At 31.5% G+C, this 22,357-nt stretch overlaps 1 pseudogene; it reads right to left on the bottom strand.

Moving 5' to 3' along the window:
* Nucleotides 1-2,938: 2,938 nt before the first annotated feature.
* LOC141553579 (short coiled-coil protein pseudogene) lies at nt 2,939-3,182 on the bottom strand (annotated as a pseudogene).
* Between the last annotated feature and the right edge of the window lie 19,175 nt (nt 3,183-22,357).

Raw genomic sequence — 22,357 nt, 5'->3', positions numbered from 1 at the left:
TTCTGTTTCCATTATAGTTCTACACTGAACATGAAATGGTCAGAAGGAAGTTGACAGAAAGTTGCTTTGATTAAATCCTAAATTTAGTAAGATTTTCACATGAATTTTCTCTGTTCTTTGCATGAAATTATGCAAAAATAGTACAGATCATTTTCAATAGTAGAGTGAGAAACTACAAGAAAACTTAGAGATTATCTAAAGTGTATCTCCTATATATTAATTTTAAAACACAAGTTTTAAACAGGAGGTCTATTCATTAAACATAAAAATTATCACCATTATACTATTGATTCAGAATATTTTCCTATAGATAAGATAACAGAAATAACTGTCTTATTACTTGGAGAGATGTTATATATTTTATCATAGGTAAATTGATATCATACATTTCTATGAAGTGGTATAACTTCTCAGTTCTCATAGCTATATCTAGGAAATACTAAATATTAAAAATAAGAACACAGCCATTCAGATATTGAGAAAATATTTGTGTGAGGGTGGGGGTCAAGAAAGAGGTATTGTCATGATTGCCAGACTTTTTCAACAAATTATCGATATGTTTTGGGTCACTGAAAAATAGGGGAATTTATATGGGATGTAAAGGAAAGCATTACATCAGGAGTCAGCCAGGAAATTCCATTTTAGTGACATTTTGTAGACAAGGCTGACCAACATGGTATGTCTGTATCAAGGAAGGCACTGTACTTTGAGTAAAGAAAGCATAATTAGAGTAGCTCAAAAGAGATCTGAAATGCACAAATTTAAAGTATGTTCACTCCAAATGTTCATATGGATTATTTGTTTCCAGTCAGCAGTAGAACATTCTGATCTCATTTTCATCTGATCAGCTGATGTCATTTTGGTTCTTTTCAAGAATTAAGAACAAAAACAAATTACTTTCAAAGTCATTGTGTTTTCTATGTCTTACTCTGAAAAAAGAGGACAGTAGTTTTGTGTTGTCTTTCTAAGGGAATATTGTCAGGGATATTTAATATAAACAGAAGCTTTCATAATGAAGTATATTTCATGCAAAATTTTTAAAATTTAATATTTTACAAAATTTCAGAATTCAATGCAATTGTGGGAGTTTATAAATTAAACAAAAGGTCATAAGGGGGATGTAAAAGTTTACTTCAACTACTATAAATCTGTGGACATATTCAAATAGCATGTATGCAAATGCATTGCTAAAATCACTTTTTTATAATTTTATGTCAATTAAAAACAAAAGAAATATAAGAGCACTCCTTGATTAAAAATGATTCTAATTTAATATAGTCATGTTACTCAATAATAAGGAATATTTTCCCCATTGTTATAATTAAAACGGTATTATATTGAATTAACAACTGAAATTCCCATTCCTGGGTTATGTGCATTCTGTACAGGAATAAAGATACATATATAGATGAAAGACAGGTAGATAGACAGACATTCAGAGAGATAGACATAGATAGATAGATATCAATACACATATGTATGTGTATATCCATTATCTAACTACCCACCTAATTACCAGAACATACCTAAAACTCAAATATATAGGTTTGGAGACAATTTGAGAGAAGTTCAAAATGATAAAAATATTTAACTGATGCTATAAGTGGAAATCTGACAGTTTAAGTATGTAATACAAATAAATTCTTAAAGTTTTTAAAATTTTATTTTAATGTTATTTTTGTTGTTTTTGCAAATGTTATTTTTTATAGGAAGGACCAGTTGGATGGCATAGTGGATAAAAATGTAGGCTTGGAATCAGGAAGAACTTATATCAATATCTGCCCTCAAATACAATAGCAGTATGACCCTGGGTAAGTCACTTCACCCTGTTTGTCTCAGTTCTTCTGTAAAATCTGTAAAATGAGCTGTGCATGTGTGCATGCACCAACACATGTGTGTGTGTTTGTGTGTGTGTATGTGTGTGTGTGTGTGTTTCTAAGCTGACATCTGTAAAATGAGCTAGAGTAAAAAATGGCAAACCACTACAGTGTCTTTGCCAAAAAGGAAGGAAGGAAAGAAGGATAAAAAAAAAAAAAAGAAAAGAAAAGAAGCAAATGTAGAATCATAAATCTGGTTACTGGACACCTTGGAGATTAATATCTGGCTAATAGATAGTCAATTATGTTTAAAAGTTACTCTTTCTACCACCTACTTTTTTCAATTGACAACCCAACCCAAACCTGGTTGGAAGATACTGAATTTTAGCAAGTTACCACTTGATCATATATATTTGAGCTCTAATCCTGAATTATTTTTGCAAGAGTCCTATTTTGAAAATATATTATTTTTATAGCAAGTGAATGTTCCAAAGAATAACCTTAATTTTATGCCATTTTCTATTTTATTTTCTTCAGTTTATTAGAAGGAAACCAACAGACTTAATTTACAAAATTATAATTTAGCATCTGTCTGATTTGGGGAAATAACATTTTTTTTTTCAGCTCAAACAGTTAAAGTTTGTTTTTCATATTTAAGAGGGGTTTATAGTCCAATGGGGGGAAAATTCTGGTAAACAGTAATGAGAACAAGGAGATATAATAGAAATAAGGCTTTCCGTGGTTGTAAAGTTGATAAAGCTTTAGAACATTTTAGAACACATGCATTTTTAAGTTATTCTGTTCTGTAATGAGTTAGCCATTTATTTAGCCCTACAAATTAATTCATATAATACCAAAACATTTAAGTTTTCTTAAAATATATAAAAATACATAGACTTTCATTAATACATTTTCATATTTTAATTTATACACAAGCTAACTGGGACTTCCAATTATATCAATTATCTTGATTTTGCCTAAATCTGCCTTTTCTTCCAGAGTATTCAAAGTAGCAACAAATTCAAAAATTTTAAAAATTTTGTAGAGAACTGGTGCAGATTAAAAACAGAAAAAACCAAGCAATCCCATTAGCAATACAAAATAAAACAGGGATGAAATCTTTACTTCCTTTTCCTTTTTATGTCAGTATTCTAGAAAATGTTAGAAACAGACATAAGATTTCTGGTAGACTGTCCAAGAACCTAGCTTCTGATTTCAGTTTCAGACTTCCTCCTATGGCTGTATTGACTTGTGCAGAATGATCTTCAAGTATGTGCTGCAATTGTAACACCTGATAAATAAGTTGGTTTTCTCTTTCAATTCTATGTGGTTCTCAAGCTTAACAGAATCCTTGTCAGCATTCATTAAGCTGGAATGTGAATTTTCTCTTCTGTATAGTGTCCTAGATTTAGATTTTGCTCGTCATTGAGCCTGGAATAGAGTAGGAATTAAGTGAATATTCATTTTTTCCCTAGTCTTTTGAGAAAATCCTTTAGCTACTTAATTCTTTGAATAACTCTAAGATTATTAAGTTATGGAGTAGATTCAGTCTGCTTCAAGACAGTTGTTACATACACCAAGAAAATCATAAGGCAGTACAGCATTGTCAAGAATGTTTGAATTCAGTGTGAACTTGATACAGAAAATACTATAGAGTAGAAGGAGCAGAAGGAGGGAAAAAGCTATAGAGGAAGAGGAGGAAAAGAAGGGAAGGGAAGAAAGGAAAAAGAGGATAAAAAAGAAAATAAATGAAGGAGAAAAAGGAGAAGGAAAAGAAGGAGATAAATGGAGAGGATGAAGAGAGAAAGGAAGAATAGTCAGACAAGAAAGGAGAGGATCATAAGGCTGCCACTTCTTTCTTCACCCTGGTTTTGCCAAATCTGTTCTCCTGATCATCAAGATTCTCACAGAGATGACTTCCTCAAGAATATTAAGATTATCTGTATTGAACTTTTCCTGTGTTTTATCACATAAAATGATTTTAGAAAATCTAAAATTAGAACTTCATATTTTTTCTTCACCAATTTATTCAATTATAGAGAAGGCTGAGCTGAAATTAACCTATACCAGCTCAAGGGAGCTGATTGTTAAATTTTCAGTGGGAGGATTTATTCCTTAGAAATTTGTAAATATCAAGTCTTGATCTATTTTTAGTTGTTTTTATTGATTAGATATACCTAAGAACATTATGGAGAAAATGTTAATAATGCAGATTAAATTAGTGTTCCATTAAAGCATTTTTCTCCCTTAAAACAATTTGATGAATATTTATCATTACATTACTGATTATCATTTTCAGTGCTGATCATTAAATAGCCCATTATTATATGTTACATAATATATATTATATAAGTTTCCTTATCACAACCAAAACTGACATGAGAGACGATGGAAGGTAAGCGAATCTAAAATAGCCTGTTATAATACCCATGACAGGTGGTCATTCACCATTGTCTGATTAAACCCTTAATATGTTTACCTCACAAAGTCACAAACTTCTCTGTAACTTCTATCTACTGCTTCTAATTCTGCTCTCCTTGTCTTTCTTGGTTTCACAATTAGGTGATTCCTTTAAGAAAGAATCATATAAATAGTAAACATAAGGGGCTCTAAAGAACAAATTTGTGGACAGAAATATCTATGAAGCATCCCAAGTAATAATATACTTAGGTGTTATGAAAATGGCTAAATCTTGTCTTTCAAAATAAATGTATACCATCCTTTAAAAAGAGCCTTTATGTATGTTCAATGCAATTTTGATTGTTAAATATGCAATGTTAGATGGTGAAGTTAATATAAGGTTGCTAAATTCCGCCCACTTCATATTTCTTTTTTACCTCCTACCAGGAATTTCACAGTAGCTTCTAATCTATAGCAGCATACGATTATTGTACTTGCTATCCTGCCTAATAAGTTATCATTAGAATTGTTTGGCATGGAAGCTTCCACCCACACCCTGGACCACATGCTGTCCATGACTCATAGACATGTATAATCTTTTCAGGTTAAATTACTAGTTGGGCCTTTCATTTTTCCCCAAGTATGTGTCAGCTTGGTAACACACACACACACACACACACACACACACACACACACACACACACACAAACACACACAAATTTTTCTAGAAAGTGGTATCTGCTAGACCTTACATACCTAAAGTTAAATGTGAAAACTCAATTATGAATCACTCAAACTCATATTGTAATAAAAAATTCATCCTAAAAAATATAACAATTAAGGAGAAAGTAGGGGGCATAAATAGAAAGAAAAATCATATAACCAAATAATAGCATAACACACATGGATTTTAAACAAAAATACTATGCCTTATTTTACCTTTATTTTTTTTCATTGTCTAACTTTGTGAATCTCAGAAAATATAAACAAATATATAATTAGCATTTCTATAGCCTGTTTAAGTTTGTGAAAGAGTTTACATTTTTTTCCTTTTTAACCCCATAGAAAACCTTGACAGAAAATGATATTATTTTCTCTATTTTATGAATAAATAACATCAAGTTGCCAGAAGTTAATTTACTTTATCAGGGTCATATAGCTATAAATTATCTAAGATTTAAACTCAGGTCTTCTTTATCCCAAGTTCAAAACTATTCACTGAATCAACTATCTATATTTAATAGCTAACATTTAAAATATACTTTATAAATGTTATCTCACTTGATCCTTCTAACCTTATTAGGAGATGTGTGTGTGTGTGTGTGTTTTTTTTACTATACCTATTTACAGATGGGGAAACTGAGGCAAAGGTTAATTTATATCAATCCAATTAATTACACAAAAAAATCCCTTTAAATGCAGCTGTTTCCAGAGAAATAAGGTCAAAATATACTTCTGAAAAACTGAGTAGCAAATGATTTATATGAACATCTGACTATGTTGTTATACCTTTGAAAGAATTGTACTTCCATGTCTTTGAGAAATATTAATAATCTAGCAAACATGTTAAATAGAAGAAAGTTGTGTGAAACAACTAAATCTAGAATCAGAGAACCTCAATTTAAATCCTCTATTACTAACATGATTGGATATATAATTTAGGAAAATCACTTTAGTGACTGAGAATGGATAGAAGTGGAGATAGATTTGAAGAAGGCCAACTCACAAAGAGGCCATTATTATAATACAGGCATGATGTGATGAGCTTGCTCTAGAGAAATATTTTTGTCAGAAGAGTTATAGTACAAAAGCAAAGTAGACAAATCTTGACAATAGATTTGATATGGGACTGTTAAGAGATGGTGATGAATCCAGATTGATGTCTAGAATGTATCTGAGAAACAGAGAAGATAATGTTGCCATCTATACTAATAAGAAAGTAGGAATGGCAGATGATTTGGGGGAAAATAATCAGTTTTCTGTTACACATAGTGAGTTAAGGAGCCTATTATACATTCAGTTCAAAATGTATGAAAGACACAAATGTAAGATCGTAGGTCATAAAAAAATTCAAGCAATATGGGTAGATTTGAGAATCATCAGCATAGAAATTACAGGATCTATTGAGAATGACAACACCCACACATACTCACACATATACCCACACACCCACAGGCACCTACACACCCTCATACCCACACATACATATATGTGGAGAGAGAGAGAGAGAGAGAGAAGAGAGAGAGAGAGAGAGAGAGAGAGAGAGAGAGAGAGAGAGAGAGAGAGAGAGAGAGAGAAGGATAAAAGAAAAACTGAGAGACAGTTTCGAAGATAAATGAAATAGAAGCAAAAGTCAGGCAGAAAGAAGAAGAACCTGAGAGAATGGTATCCTGTAAATCTCGATAGAAGAGTACATCTTTGATAGGCAGAGAGAGTGTTCAGCAATATAAAACACTGCAAAGAAATGAATGATATTGAGGATTTTTAAAAAGACCATTGAATTTGACTACTAAAAGACATTAGTAACTATATAGAAAAAAAATTCAGTGGAATGATAGAAGACAGAATGTAAGGGGATAGCAGAAGAATGAAAAGAGAAAAAGTGAAAGGAGCCATTGAAAATGGTCTTTTTGAGAAATTAAGCTATAAAGAGTAGGAGAGATATAAAATGATAGTGGGAATGGAAGGATCAAGTGAGTCAGTTTTCAGGATATTAAAGACATGGGCATGTTTCTAGGCAGTAAGAAATGAGTCAGTAGAGAAGAACAAATTTAAAATAAGGAAAAGAGAGGATTCAGAGAATACAGTTTGTTGGAAGACATAAGATGGAATAAAAGACAACAAGAAATGAATTTGCTTTGGAAAGAGTAATATATCTTCAGTATATAAGATAAGAGTGAAGGAGGAAAAAAAATCACAAAAGATATCTGAGTGATAGGAAATAAGGAAGAGGGCAGAAGAGGATATTCACAATGAATAGTTTCAATTTTATTTTATTTTATTTATTTATTTATTTATTTATTTATTTATTTATTTATTTATTTTTGTAGATTTTGAAGCAAGGTGCTCATTTGAGAAAGGGGTAGAAAAAAACATGGAAGGATTGAGAAGAGATTAAAAAGGTGTGCAAAGTAAAAAAAAGAAGAAGAAGAAGAAGAAGAAGAAGAAGAAGAAGAAGAAGAAGAAGAAGAAGAAGAAGAAGAAGAAGAAGAAATACCTAAAGGGAAGAAAATGAGCAAAAATTATAAAAGAAATTTGACCAAGGAAGACAAAAGCATCATCTCAGACGAGAAGAACATGTCCACAGAGGAAATCTCAAAAAGTGAAATGGTCTCAGGCTCAAAGAGGCTTCTTGGAAGTGCCCATAAAAGACTTTAAAAGAAAAAATAAGAGAGATGGAAGAAAAATTGGAGAGATATGCAAGAGAAAATCAACAACTTAGAAAACAAAACAAAAAAAAATCCACTGGAAAAAAACAACACTCAAAAGTACAATTAGCTAATTGAAAAATGAAAATGAGATTCAAAAGGTAAGTGAAGAAGTTCACACATTAAAAATTACAATGGGGCAAATAGCACATAATGAGTCTATGAGACATGAAGAATCAGTTAAACAAAATGAAAATAATGGGAAAAATGGAAGCAGATAACAGATTATATTAAAAGCAAGAATCCTACAAAATGTTCTTTACAGGAAACACATTTAAAGCAGGGAGTGAAAGTAAAGGGCTGGAGCAGAATCTATTATGATTTAGGTGAATTAAAAAAAAAAAGCAGGAGTAGCAATTCTGATCTCAGATCAAGTAAAAGGCTAGATAGCTCCAATTCAAAGAGATGAGGAAGGAAACTATATTTTATTAAAGGTTACCATATATAATGAAGCGATGTTAATACTAAACATATATGCACCAAATGGTTTAGCATCCAAATTCCTGGAGAAAGAGTTGAGAGAGATGCAAGAAGAAATAGCAAAACTATCTTAGTGGGAGATCTCAACCTTGCTCTCTCAGAACTAGATAAACCACAAAAAAGAAAGAAGTTAAGGAGGTAAATAGAATGTTAGAAAAGTTATGTATGGTCGTAGAAAGGAGTCCTACCAAATTCCTTTTATGACATAGATATGGTAGTTACCCAAACCAGATAGGTTGAAAACAGAGAAATAAAATTATAGATTAATTTCCCTAATGAATATTGATGCAAAAATCTTAAATATAATATTAGCCACAATATTTCAGGAAGTCATCCCCAGAATAATACACTACAATCAAATAAAATTTGAACCAGTAATGTAGGGCTGGTTCAATATTAGGAAAAATATTAACATAATTGACTGTATCAATAACCAACCTAACAAAAATCATATAATTATTTCAAAGTGGACAAAAAGTATTTGATAAAATAAAACATGCATTCCCATTAAAATGCTACAAACTAGGAATAAAAGGACTTTTCCTTAAAACGATCAGTAGCATCTATTTAAAATCATCATCACGCATCATGTGATAGGGATAAACTAGAACCATTCCCAAAAAAGATCAGGAGTGAAAACAAGTATGCCCACTATCAACATTATTATTCAATATTGTATTAGAAATGCTAGCTTTGGCAATAAGAGAAGAAAAAAAAAGATTAAAGAAAATAGAGTATGTAATGAGGAAAGCAAATTATCACTCTTTGCAGATGATATCATGCAATACCTAGAGAACTCTAGAGAATCAAGTAAAAAACTTGTAGGAAACAATTCACAACCAGGATACAGCATAAATCCACACTAATCATTAGTATTTTTATATATTATCAACAAAGTCCAGCAGCAAGAGATACAAAGAGAAATTCCATTCAAAATAACTGTTGATAGTATAAAATATTTGGAAAACTATTTGCCATGGGAAAGTCAGTAACTATATGAACACAGCTACAAAACACTTTCCACACAAATAAACTCAGATTTATTGAGTTGGAAAAATATCAAGTGCTCATGGGTAGGACAAGAAAATTAATAAAAATGGAAATACTACCTAAATTAATCTACTTATTTAATGCCATACCACACAAACTCCCAAGACATTATTTTACAGACTTATAAAAAATAATAACAAAGTTCATCTAGAAGGACAAAACATCAAGAATTTCAAGAAAATTAATGAAAAAAAAAACTGCCAATTAAGGTGGCCTAGCTATGCCAGATCTGAAACTATATTATTAAGCAGCAGTCATCAAAACCATTTGTTACTGGGAAGAAATAGAGTGTCAATCAGTGGAATAGGTTAGGATCACAGGACAAAATAATCAATATCTATTGCAATCTAGTGTTTGATAAATCCAAAGATCCCAGCTTTGGGGATAAGAATTCACTATTTGACAAAAACTGCTGGGAAAATTGAAAACTAGTATGGAAGAATGTAGGCACTGACCCACATCTAACACCACATATAAAAATGAGGTCAAAATGGGTTCATAATTTAGACATCAAGAGTGATACTATAAGCAAATTAGAATATAAGATAGTTTACCTCTTTGATCTGTGGAGATGGAAGGAATTTGTGTCCAAAGAGGAAATGGAAATCATAATTGAACACCAGACAGACAATTTTCATTATATTAAGTTAAAAAATTATACAAGCAAAACTAATCCAGACAAGATCAGAAAGGAAGCAATGAATTGGGAAAACTATTTTTTTTTTTTTTTTTTTTTTTTACATTCAGGTATTCTGATAAAGACCTCATTTCTAAAATATGGAGAGAAATTCCTCAAATTCATAATAGTTCAAGCCATTCTCCAATTGATAAATGGTCAAAGCATATGACCAGAAAAAATTCAGATGAAGAAATTAAAATCAATTCTAGTCATATGAAAAGATGCTTTAAAATACTATTAATCAGAGAAATGCAAATTAATATAACTTGAGATACCACTATACACCTCACAGATTTGCTTAAGTTATCAAGAAAATGTACTGATGAATGTTGGAGGTGATTGGGAAAACCAGGACACTAATACATTGTTGGTGGAATTGTGAATGGACCTAGCCATTCTGGAGAGCAAATATGCTCAAAAAGTTATCAAACTGTCCACAACCTTTGATCCAGTAGTGTTTCTATTGAGCCTATATCCCAAAGAGATTTTTAAAGAAGCAAAGGGAATCCCATATGCAAAAATGTTTGTGGTAGCCCTGACATCACATGCACAGAGGGTGTGGTTGTAAATGGACTCTGATGTAATGATATCAAAGAAAAAGACATTAAGAAGTGGGAAAAGATCTCTATTGGAAGAAGAGGAAGGGGGGGGTATAATGGGACAAATTAGATCACATGAAGAGGCACAAAACACTTATTACAATCTAGGGAAGAGGGAAAGGCATGAGCATTGTCTAAAATTAGATCTCATCTCTTTTGCCTATAAGAGGGAATAATGTAGTTATTCAGTTGAGTACAGAAAATGTATCTAATACTACAAAGAAGTAGAAGGAGAAAAAAAAAAAGAAAAGCGAGGGTCTGGATAGAAGGGAGGGAATAAAACAATGGAGACAGGTGATAGAAGATAGGGTATGTAATGCATAGAGTATATTAAAAATCAAAACATTTAAGGACGAATAGGATGGAAAGAGAAAAACATAAATCCAGGGGAGGAAATAGAATGGAGGAAAATACAGAACTAGTAATGATAACTATGAATATGAATGGGAAGAACTATCCCATAAAATGGAAGTGAATAGGAGAGTGGACTAAAAAACAGAATCCTACAATATTTGTTTACAAGAAATATATTTGAAATAGAGAGACACATAAAAAGTAAAATTAAAACGATGGAATAAAATGTATTATGCTTTAGTTGAAGTGAGTAACTATTCTGATCTCAGATAAAGCAAAAATGAAATATATATCTAATTAAAATGATAAGGAAGCAAAGTACATCTTGATAAAGTGTTCCATAAACAATGAAGTAGTAATGATATAAAATGTATATGCAATAGGTGATGGAGCATAAAAATTCCTAGAGAATATAGTAAACCAATTACAGTAAGAAATGGAAAACAATATTATATTGGTGAGGGACCTCAAACTTCCATGTTCAGATGCAAAGAAATCAAATCACAAAATAAACAAGAAAGAAACTAGGGAGGTTAATAGGACCCTAGAAAACCTAGATATGATAGACCTCTGGAGAAAATTGAACACAGATAGAAAGAAATACACTTTTTCTTGGCAGTACATGGCATCTACAAAAAGTGACCATATATTAGGGCATAGAAACCTCACAATCAAATGGAGAAAAGCAGAAATAGTAAATATTTCATTTAAAGACAGTGCAATAAAATTATATTCAATAAAGAACCAGGTAAAGATAAACTAGAATCCCATTGGAAAATTAATTAATCTAATTCTAAACAACAAATGGGTCAAACAATAAATCATAGAAGTAATCCATAATTTCATCCAAGAGAAAGACAATAATGAGGCTGTATACCAAAACTATGGGATTCAGCCAAAGTAGTTCTTAGGGGAAATTATATCTCTAAATAGTTACATGAATAAAATAGAGAAAGAGATCAATATATTGAGCATGTAACTAAAAAAGCTAGAAAAAGAACTATTTAAAAACCTTCAATTAAATACCAAATTAAAAATTCTAAAACTAAAAAGAGTGATAAATAAAACTGAAATTAATAAAACTATTGAACTAATTAATAAAACTGAGTTGGTTTTATTATTACAAAAACATCAAAATAGATAAATCTTAAGTTAATTGGTTAGAAAAAGGAAAGAAATAACCCATACCACTAGCTGCAGAAATGAAAAGGGTGTATATACTACCAATGAAAAAGAAATTAAAGCAATAATAAGGAGCAATTTTGCCCAATTGTGTGGCAGATATTATGAAAATTTTTTTGATATCATTGAATATTTTCAAAAACATAACTTGTTCAGGTTAACAGAAGAGGAAATAAATTTCTTAAATTATCCAATTTTAGAAAAAGGAGATTGAATAAATCATTCATTAACTGCCTAAGGAAAAAAAAATATACAGGGCCAGATGAGTTAATAAGTGAATTCTGCTAAACATTTAAGAAAAATTAACTCCAATATTTTCTAAATTATTTGGAAAAATAGATAAAGGAAGTTTGCCAAATTCCTTCTATGATGCAAATATGGTACTGAAACCTAAACCAGAAAAAGCCAAAACAAAGAAAGAAAATTAAAGACCAATTACCTAATGAATATTGTTGCAAAAAAGTAAATAAAATATTAGCAAAGAGATTAAAACATCTTATCAGCAGGATAATACACAATGGCTACCAGGAATGCTGGATTTGTACAGTATCAGAATACAAACAAACAAACAACAACAACAACAACAACAACAACAACAACAACAATAACAACAAAAACTATTTCCATAATTGACCATATCAATAACAAAAGCAACACAAATCATTCAATAATATCAATAAATGCAGAAAAAGCTTTTGACAAAATACTGCACCCATTTCTATTAAAACACAACAGAGCTTTGGAATAAAAGGAGCTTTCCTTAAAATAATAAGCAATATGTATTTAAAACTAACAGCAAGTATTACTTGTTATTGAGATAGAACAAAAATGTCCAATAATACTATTATTATTTATTCATCATTGTATTGGTAATGTTGACTTTAGCAATAAAAAAAGAAGAAATTAAAGGAATTAGAATAGGCAATGAGGACATCAAATTAACAACTTTAGCAAAGTTGCAGGATATAAAATAAATCCACACTAATCATTAGTATTTCTATATATTACTGACAAAGCTCAACAGCAAGAAATAAAAAAAAATAAATTCCATTTAAAATAACTGTGTGGTTATCTACCTGTCAAGACAAATCTGAGAACTACATGAACATGATGACAAAACATTTCTTAAACAAATAAAGTCAGATCTGAATAATTGCAAAAATATCAATTGCTCATGGACTGGCCAAACTAATACAATAAAATGACAATTCTGCTTAAATGGATCTACTTGTTCAGTGTCATAATAATCAAACTGCCAAAACATTATTTTATAGAAATAGAAAAAATAATAATAAAATTAATCTGGAAGAAAAAAAGGTCAGAAATATCAAGGGAATTAATGAAAAAAATATGTAAACAGTGGTAATTTAGCAGCACCAAACCTAGAACTATATTATAAAGCAGCAGTCATTAAAACCATTTGTACTGACTAAAAAATAGGATAAGTGGATCAATGGAATAGATTAGATACACATTGCATAATAATCAAGGCCTATAGCAATCCAATATTTGATAAACCTCCAACCTCCTGGTTCTGTAATAATCACTATTTGACAAAAATTGTTGGGAAAACTGGAAAATAATGTATCAGAAGCCTGGTGTAGACCTACATTTCATACCCCATAGCAAAATAAGGTCAAAATGAACATATGATTTGGGTATAAAGGGTGATACCATAAACAAAGTAAGTGAACAAGGGATGATTTACCTATCAGATTTTTTGAGAAGGGAGGAATTTATGACCAAAGAAGATCTAGAGAACATTATGAAAGGTAAAATGGATAAATTTGATTACATTAAAATAAAGTTTTTTTGCATAAATAAAGCCAACAGAAACATAATTAAAAGGGAAGTACAAAGCTAAGAAAAAAAGCTTTACAGCCAATATTTATTTTTTTATTATTTAATAGTTTATATATACATATATACATGGGTAATTTTACAACACTGACAATTGCCAAACCTTTTGTTCTAATTTTTCCCCTCCTTCCCCCTCAGATGGCAGGTTGACCAATACATATTAAATATGTTAAAGTATAAATTAAATACAAAATATGTATACATGTCCAAACAGTTGTTTTGCTGTAAAAAAAGAATAGGACTTTGAAATAATATACAGGCACACAAAAACAGAGGGACTGGGAATACCATGTAGTGGTTCATAGTCATCTCCCAGAGTTCTTTCATTGGGTGTAGCTGGTTCAGTTTATTACTGCTCAATTGGAACTGATTTGGTTCATCTCATTGTTGAAGATGGCCTAATCCATCAGAATTGATCATCATATAGTATTGTTGTTGAAGAATACAATGATCTCCGGGTCCTGCTCATTTCACTCAGCATCAGATCATGTAAGTCTCTCCAGGCCTTTCTGAAATCATCCTGTTAGCCATTTCTTACAGAACAATAATATTCCATATTATTCATATACCACAATTTATTCAGCCATTCTCCAACTGATGGACATCCACTTAGTTTCCAGTTTCTGGTCACTACAAAGAGGGCTGCCACAAACATTCTTGCACATACAGATCCCTTTCCCTTCTTTAAGATCTCTTTGGGATATAAGCCCAATAGTAACACTGCTTGGTCAAAGGGTATGCACAGTTGGATAACGTTTTGAACACAATTCCAAATTGTTCTCCGGAATCAGGCAATATTGCTGATAAAAGTTTCATTTCTAAAATATATAAGGCACTGTATCAAATTTATAAGAACACAAGTAATTCACCAATTGATATATGCTCAAAGGATGTGAACAATTTTCAAATGATGAAATTAAAGTCATCTGTAATCATATGAAAAAATTCTGAAAAACATTGTTAATTAGAGAGATGCAAATTAAAACAACTCTGCCATCTTAAACCTTTCAGATTGCCTAAAATGACAATTCTTTTCCTATAATGATAAATTTTTGAGGAGATATGGGAAAACTGGGATACTAATCTATTGTTGTTGAGGTTGTGAATGATCCAACCATTCTGCAGAGAATCTGGAAGTATGCTTAAAAGGGTATAAAATTGTGCATATCTGTTGACCCAGCAATGCCAGTACTGGGTCTGTATCTGAAGGAAATCACAAAAGAGGGGAAATTATCCACATGTGCAAAAATGTTTTAGAATTTTTTTTGTTTTTTGTGGTAACAAAGAATTGGAAAATGAATAGATGCCTGTCATTTGGGGAATAGATGAATGATAAGCTGACTTTAGAAAGACATAGAAAAATTTGTATGAACTGATGCTGAATGAAACAAGAAGCAAATTATATGTTATGCAATAAAAGCAAGAATATGTGATGATAAATTATGAAAGATTTAATTTTATCACTGATTCAGTGATCCAAAACTATCCCAATAAAATGCCACCTGCTTCCAGAAAAAGAACTATGTTTACTGAATGGAAATCAATACATGCTATGTTCACTTCTTTTTTCTTTTTTTTTCCTCTTATGGTTTTTACCTTTTGTTCTGAATTATCTTCCCCAAAAAGATTCAAAGAGCAATGTGTATTAAAATACACAATTAGCTTTATTTATTATTATTATTATTATTATTATTATTATTATTATTATTATTTTTAATGCGCAAGTTGCTTAGAGAAGGCTATCACTGCTGGTACAAGGACTTCTGAACCTTTTTCAGGGCTTCTTACCTACCTTAGATGTCCACTTGTTACCCAACTCTCATCAGTGGCTCAAAGAATAAACACTCTGATAAAAATGCCTCAGGAAATGCGGTTAAGTCAGATTGAGGAAAACTGACAGGCCTTGACCCTTTCAGTGAAGTAGTGATACATTTATCCCATGCATTTGAAAACTTCCTCTGGTGTAATGGGCAGATGAGAACTTTTACTTCTTTTCCCAAGAAACATGAAGGCAGCTGAAGCAAGTACTGTGGAGCACTTGAACATGGTCAAAAGTGGAAGATATCAAGATCATCCACTGTATACAGGGTCATTGTTGGTTTTCTTGACTTTTGTTTTGCCAAAGAACTTCATTGACTCTGGAAGAAAAGCTGAGGCTGATTGCTTTATGCAACTATGCCTCACTTAAATCAAGTTCACAATCAAGTCAAGATATCACCCTGTGGTATCATTAGTTCTCTTTGAAATGAAGAACAAACAATAATAATCCTTTAAAGTAGTTACCTTAGAAACCCATATTTTTATACTAGGAACCCAGACATTTTTTTTTCATGTTCTTTCATATAATTGCCCTCAAAAAGTGTTAGACAAGAAAAATGATTTTATTATTATATTAGTTATACCTTTTGTGAGGATCTCAAATGGTCTAATCAAGTTTGATAAACCTTTTTATTTGCCAGTCTTGGCTCAGAGTAATGTCTGGCCATTATCCAGATTTAATTCTACCTTGAAATATGAAGATTTAACAGTAATAAGGATATTTAAATGAGTATTCCACTGGCTCTGAAGGCAACTCTAAGAGTGGAGAAACATAATGTACTTTGCCAATGGAATCACAGGAATAATATATCTCGATAAATGAAGGAGACAAGACTTGTTTGGATAGGTAAGTTCTAGCTTCTTTAAAAAAATGGACTTAAAAAGGCATTATACATTATTATAGAAGGTAATTCTTTATTGAAGTATGAAGGTGAAATAAATGACTTTGAATATCTTTTTGCACTCTAAAAATACAATATTGTATAATTCTATATTGCACAGTACTATTGACTTTCCATCTCCAATTCCCAATTTTTTTTTCCTTCTTTGTACAAATGTTTTAGTTGAGAATAAAGAAGAAAAGTAAAAAAGGAGGGGGAAATAATTAAATTTGTAATTCTGTGTTTCAAAGTGAGGATTTTACTAAATTAATGTTATTTAATATTATATGATGTAAATATTAATTAAGCATTTTGAAGAGATTTTTATCATATTAACACAGAGGCCATGGAGCATTTATAAGGCACCTACTATGTGCTAGGAACAATGCTAAGAACTTTGCTAATATCTCATTTATTGCTTACAATGACATATGAAATAGAGACCATTATTTATCTCATTTCATAGTAGAGAAAATAAAGGCATGTGGAATTTCCATTTTGCCAGGGTCACACAGCTAGTAAATGTCTGAGGCAGGGTTTGAACTCAGGCCTCCTACCTACTATTAGAGGAATAATTGTAGATATGCTTCAGTCTACAAGAAGCCTTCAGCCTACAAAGTCACATCATCTCCAACTTGTTGCAAATTATTTTGATATGTATTGCTCATCTTTACCATTTTTATAGCTATTAAGAAGTTGAAGGTTACAAGTGTTCCTTCTGAGTATCCTCTTCTCAGCTGTCATTCAGTCATTTATCTATTTGTTCACAAAAGCATGTTGTGAGTTCAAGAAAAGGAGCAACATTGCATAATAAAGCATTAAGCTTGGAGTCAGAAAGACCTGGCTGCATGTTCTGGTGCTCAGTCATATTATTTATGTAATTATTAGCAAGCCATTTAACCTCTCTCAATGTCAGGCAACTCCTTAATACTGTAAGGTATGGCATTGATGTGTACACATTTGTGTTTTATAAAATAAGTTTTGGAAGGAAGAGTTCTTCACATAAATGGAATAGTTCTGTTTAATCTATATACACTCTCAGTCTCTCTCTCTTTCTCTCTCTCTCTCTCTCTCTCTCTCTCTCTCTCTCTCTCTCTCTCTCTCTCTCTCTTTCTCTCTCTCTCACCCACACACTCACATACACACACACTCACATACACCATATGCAACATACTAAATTAGGTGTTGGGAATATAAAGACAAATGTGAAAATCCTTCTGACCTTAGTAAGCATTTGATCTGTTGGCAGGTCCTTTTAAAGAAAAGGAAGCATAATATAAGATAAATCTGAAGTTGGAGATAACACTAATGACTAAGAGGAATCAGAAAATCTTTTCTGGGAAGTAGAAGTACCTGAACTGAGCTTTAAAGAAAACTAAATGGTTATACATGGAAGCTAGGTGACACAGTGGATAGAGTACTAGCCCTGGTCTCAGGAAAATCCATCCTCCTAAGTTCAAATCTAGTCACAGGTATTTACTAGCTTGTTTGACCATGGGCAAGTCACTTAAATCTGTTTGCCTCAAATTACTCATCTGTAAAAAATGAGCAGCGTGATAAAATGATAAACCATCTCAGTTCCTTCACCAAGAAAACCCCAATGACTCACAAAATTTGATGAGATTGGAACAAAGAACAAAATTACATGGGTTATAAAAATTGGCATTGAGGAAGCCTTATATTATAAATATGTGGGATAGAAGAGTTAGTGGTAGAGGAGGTTGAGAGAAGGTCAACTTGATTGGGAATTAGGACACATGAAAGGGAATGATAAAAAATAGTGTAAAAGGAAATCTAGAGATTGGCTTCAGAACCCAAAATGTTAGACTGATAAATTTATATTTCATCCTAGTGTTATATTTGGGATCCAATAAGGTTTTGAAAAAAAGATGTGGCATGGTCAAAACTGTTTTATCTCTATAAAGCTTTATCTAGCTATTCTGCTGTGATGGTATAGTATATTAATGGACTCTCAGTGAACAATAACTGGATTTAAAAACTTCCTCAGACTCTTGCTAGTTATCTTGCCCTTGGACAAGTGATTTCATCACTCTGGGCCTTAGGCCACTTAAAATGAAGAGGTTGATATTGATTACTCCTACAGATATCCCTAAGTCTATAATCCTGTGTTCCTCCACTCCATCCTAAGCAGATAAACTGTTACAGACATTTGCTGACTATTAGTAGATCTGAGGAACTTAAATAATATAAATGTTTTATTATATACTAGAGTTCTCTAGAATAGATCAGAACCAAAACTTTTGAAGGGTTAGTTTTGTCAAAAGTATTGCTGGCTCAGCAAAGTAGCCCATGGTTTCCTGTAAGTAATTTCTTATTTTCTCCTGTGGATAATACTAAAGGCACATTAACACAAACTTCTGGACTTTGGTTGCTATTTACCACCTAACTGAGCATTTCCTGAGAGGAATGGATAAACAGTTCCACATTTGCCAAGGACAAATGCAACATCTTCAAAAAGAGGTTAATTCTAATGCAAATACTGTAAATCTTTCTGAAATAAAAGATAAAACTTTACTGATTAATTTTGCATGTATACTTTTCAGAAGATTATTAAAAATTTATATACTTACCCTCTCCCTGACACTTGTAAGATCCAACATTAGAGGGCAAGGCTCCAGTTGTCTAGAGTTATAGGGGCCATAAAACCAAAAAGGCCTAATTAGGAATAAGCAAATATCCTACTAGGGATACCCTTAAAGGCAATAAAACAGCAAGACAGTTGGGAGAAAGAAAAATTCTCTTATTTGTGGTCAAGTTTTTAATACGCCTTTATAGAGTAGGTACACTCTGCTAGGCACAAAGGATATATAAAGATAGACACACACATGATACACACATGTATATATATATATATATATGTAAACACTTCCATATATATATATATATATATATATATAAATTACTTTTTTTCCTTTCCCTTATTTAAGGAAAGAATGTTACAAAAATTAAGAAACTCCATCCTTTCATAGTCAGTGCTGATGTAGAATGGTTGGGGCTAAGCAGAAACCATGACACAATATCTTGATTTTGTGCAGCAACTTTGCCTGCACTCATATTATCCTAAAGCAAATCACAACCTTGCCCAACAAAATGTTTTACAAATGCTTGTGTAGCACTTTGATGTTCTCTGAGGTAGGACAGTAATTTAAGTAAATAGATTGCTACAGCATTAGGATTTGTTGAGAGTCTGAAAGAGAATGACATTTGGAAATTGAATTGGTAAGGCACAGAAATAAATGTTATGGAAACATTCCTCAGGTTTAGTTTAGAATTATATAAGTTCTCTTGAACTCACCCACCTGTGATAATTAATGTTTATGTGACTAATAGTTGTCAGAATACTTCTGAGTATAACTTAAAGGAAAACTACCCATTGCATAAAGTATTTTCAGGGACCCAAAAGACTTAGTTATATTGATCATACCACAAAAAGAGAGAGGTATTGTGCCTTAAAAGATCTTAGGAACAATTTGTGAATAGATCGTTTCCATGTCACTCATACTGATAAGACCATCAGGTTATTATAGTTTTATTTTCCTCAAAACCTCATTCAAACACTGGATAGTAGTAAAATGTATGCTCTTATATAAAAATCAAACTATTAGATTTTTTTAAAGACTTTTCAAATTTTCCTGTTAATATTAAAATGATGATTTTAATTTTTGCAGATTGAAGTTAGAAACAGTATAATCGTGAAATGTTGGTACATTAAATGATTCTCCAGATCTCAGCACAATCCCACATCCCAATTCCAATCTGTTATTTCAGCAATTAGAGTAAATACAAATTACTATTCAAACATGCTGGTCGTTCTATGTGAGTCTTGTACTTTTCCTCCTATAAACACATCATGGTGTATCCATCAAATATGTTGGGAATCTTCCTGATATTCTTTTAACAATGTATGAGACCTGTACAAGAATTTTCTATTAGCTATTCCTCTTTCTTGACAAAAAGAAGATAATTCTTCGATTGTTTGATTCCTTGGGGAAACAGAAATTTCCTAATGGGAATATTTTTCTCTAGGGAGAAATTTATTACATATATTTCAGAATGTATTTTAAAATATCTCAGAAGAGATCTGAGCTATCAGGTTTTTAGATTTGAACATATATGTAGTCTACATAATTACAGAGAAATAGTCTGATATTTGATAATGTCAATATTTGGTACCATTATCCTGAATTATAAGATTAACTGAGGGGTATGACTGAAAATTACTTTATTAGATATATATGATTCTGAGTTTAATAAAACACAGTTATGTATGGAAATTAGAAAGAACAGTTTGTTTCAAATGATGGAAATTTTTCCTCTGTCACTTAATTTCTGTTTGACCTTGGATAATTTAAATTTTCTCATCTGAAAAATGAGACCATGCAACTAGATCAGTTTTTAAAATCCCTTTTAACTTTTAATCTATTTTAAAAGGATCTTCAGCTGACTAGCTCATTTAGGGTGCTAGAGAAGGATGAAGCCCTGTTCTACTTCTGCAAAAGTATTGGAGACTACTTTGAACTAAGGGTGAACTAATTTCAATGTGTGAAAATGCTAAGAAAATACTAAGCTAAGTATTCTTCCAACTGCACCAAGCTGATTTGTTGTTGACTGAAGGGACCATTCCTTATTTTAATCTTGGATTTCTATTATGACAGCACATTTCTTGACACATTGAAATATTTAATAAATATGTATTAAATTGTCTTTAATTAAAGTTTCTTTTAAAATATGGAATATTAGAAATATATCTGCATACAATTATTTCAGATAGCCATAAGAACCTTTTTACATTTTCTAAAAAACACAATGTTACCAGGCTTATCAACGACTCCTGCAAAAGTGGATGTTCTAATAAATACCTGAGACAAGCTGTAACAGTGATGTCTTTTCCATTAAATTGTTATCTTCCTAAAGGGTAAAGGTTAAATGGCTTGCAATTATTTCATTTGCCTGAGTCTGTGAATTGCTATCTCCTCAATTAAGACCTTTTTTCACATATTCTTAGTAATGTTTCTCAAAATATTTTGATCCTGATGAATGCCTCCATAGCCTTCCTATTAAAACACTGTGTTTTATTTCCCTGTGCAGCATCCATCAGTGTCCAAATTTCATCTAAAGCAGTAGTGTAAATAGGAATAAGCAAGGTATCCATCATTATTAGGCTAAGTAATGAGGAACAATATATTTCAAATGGGAAACTCTACTCTGTATCTTATTGGAACCTTGAAAATTCAAGTTCTTCTGATACTGAGTGAAATGAGCAGAACCAGAAGATCAATATACACTTCAACAACAATACTGTATGAAGATGTATTCTGATGGAAGTGGATATCTTCAACATAAAGAAGATCCAACTCATTTCCAGCTGATCAATGATGGACAGAAACAACTACACTGAGAAGTAACACTGGGAATTGAATGTAAAATATTAGCACTACTGTCTATCTACCCAGGTTACTTATACTTTCGGAATCCAATACTTAATGTGCAACAAGAAAATTGGTTTTACACACATATATCATATCTAAGTTATACTGTAACACTTGTAAAATGGAGATTGCCTGTCATCTAGGGGAGGAAGTAGAGAGAGGGAGGGGAAAATCTGGAAAAATGAATACAAGGGATAATGATATAAAAAAATTACTCATGCATAAAAAAAAGAAAATTCAAGTTCTTTCACTACTAAATAAGCTTGAAAACATATAATGACAGTTTTAAAATATATTTTTTCCTCTTTCTGAGTCAAATTTATGAGTAATCTTGGGGAAATTTAGTGTTTATTTCCACA

The sequence above is a fragment of the Sminthopsis crassicaudata genome, chromosome 1 (genome assembly GCF_048593235.1).
Source record: "Sminthopsis crassicaudata isolate SCR6 chromosome 1, ASM4859323v1, whole genome shotgun sequence".
Taxonomy (NCBI): Eukaryota; Metazoa; Chordata; class Mammalia; order Dasyuromorphia; family Dasyuridae; genus Sminthopsis; species Sminthopsis crassicaudata.
This window is presented reverse-complemented; position numbering and strand designations above follow the sequence as displayed.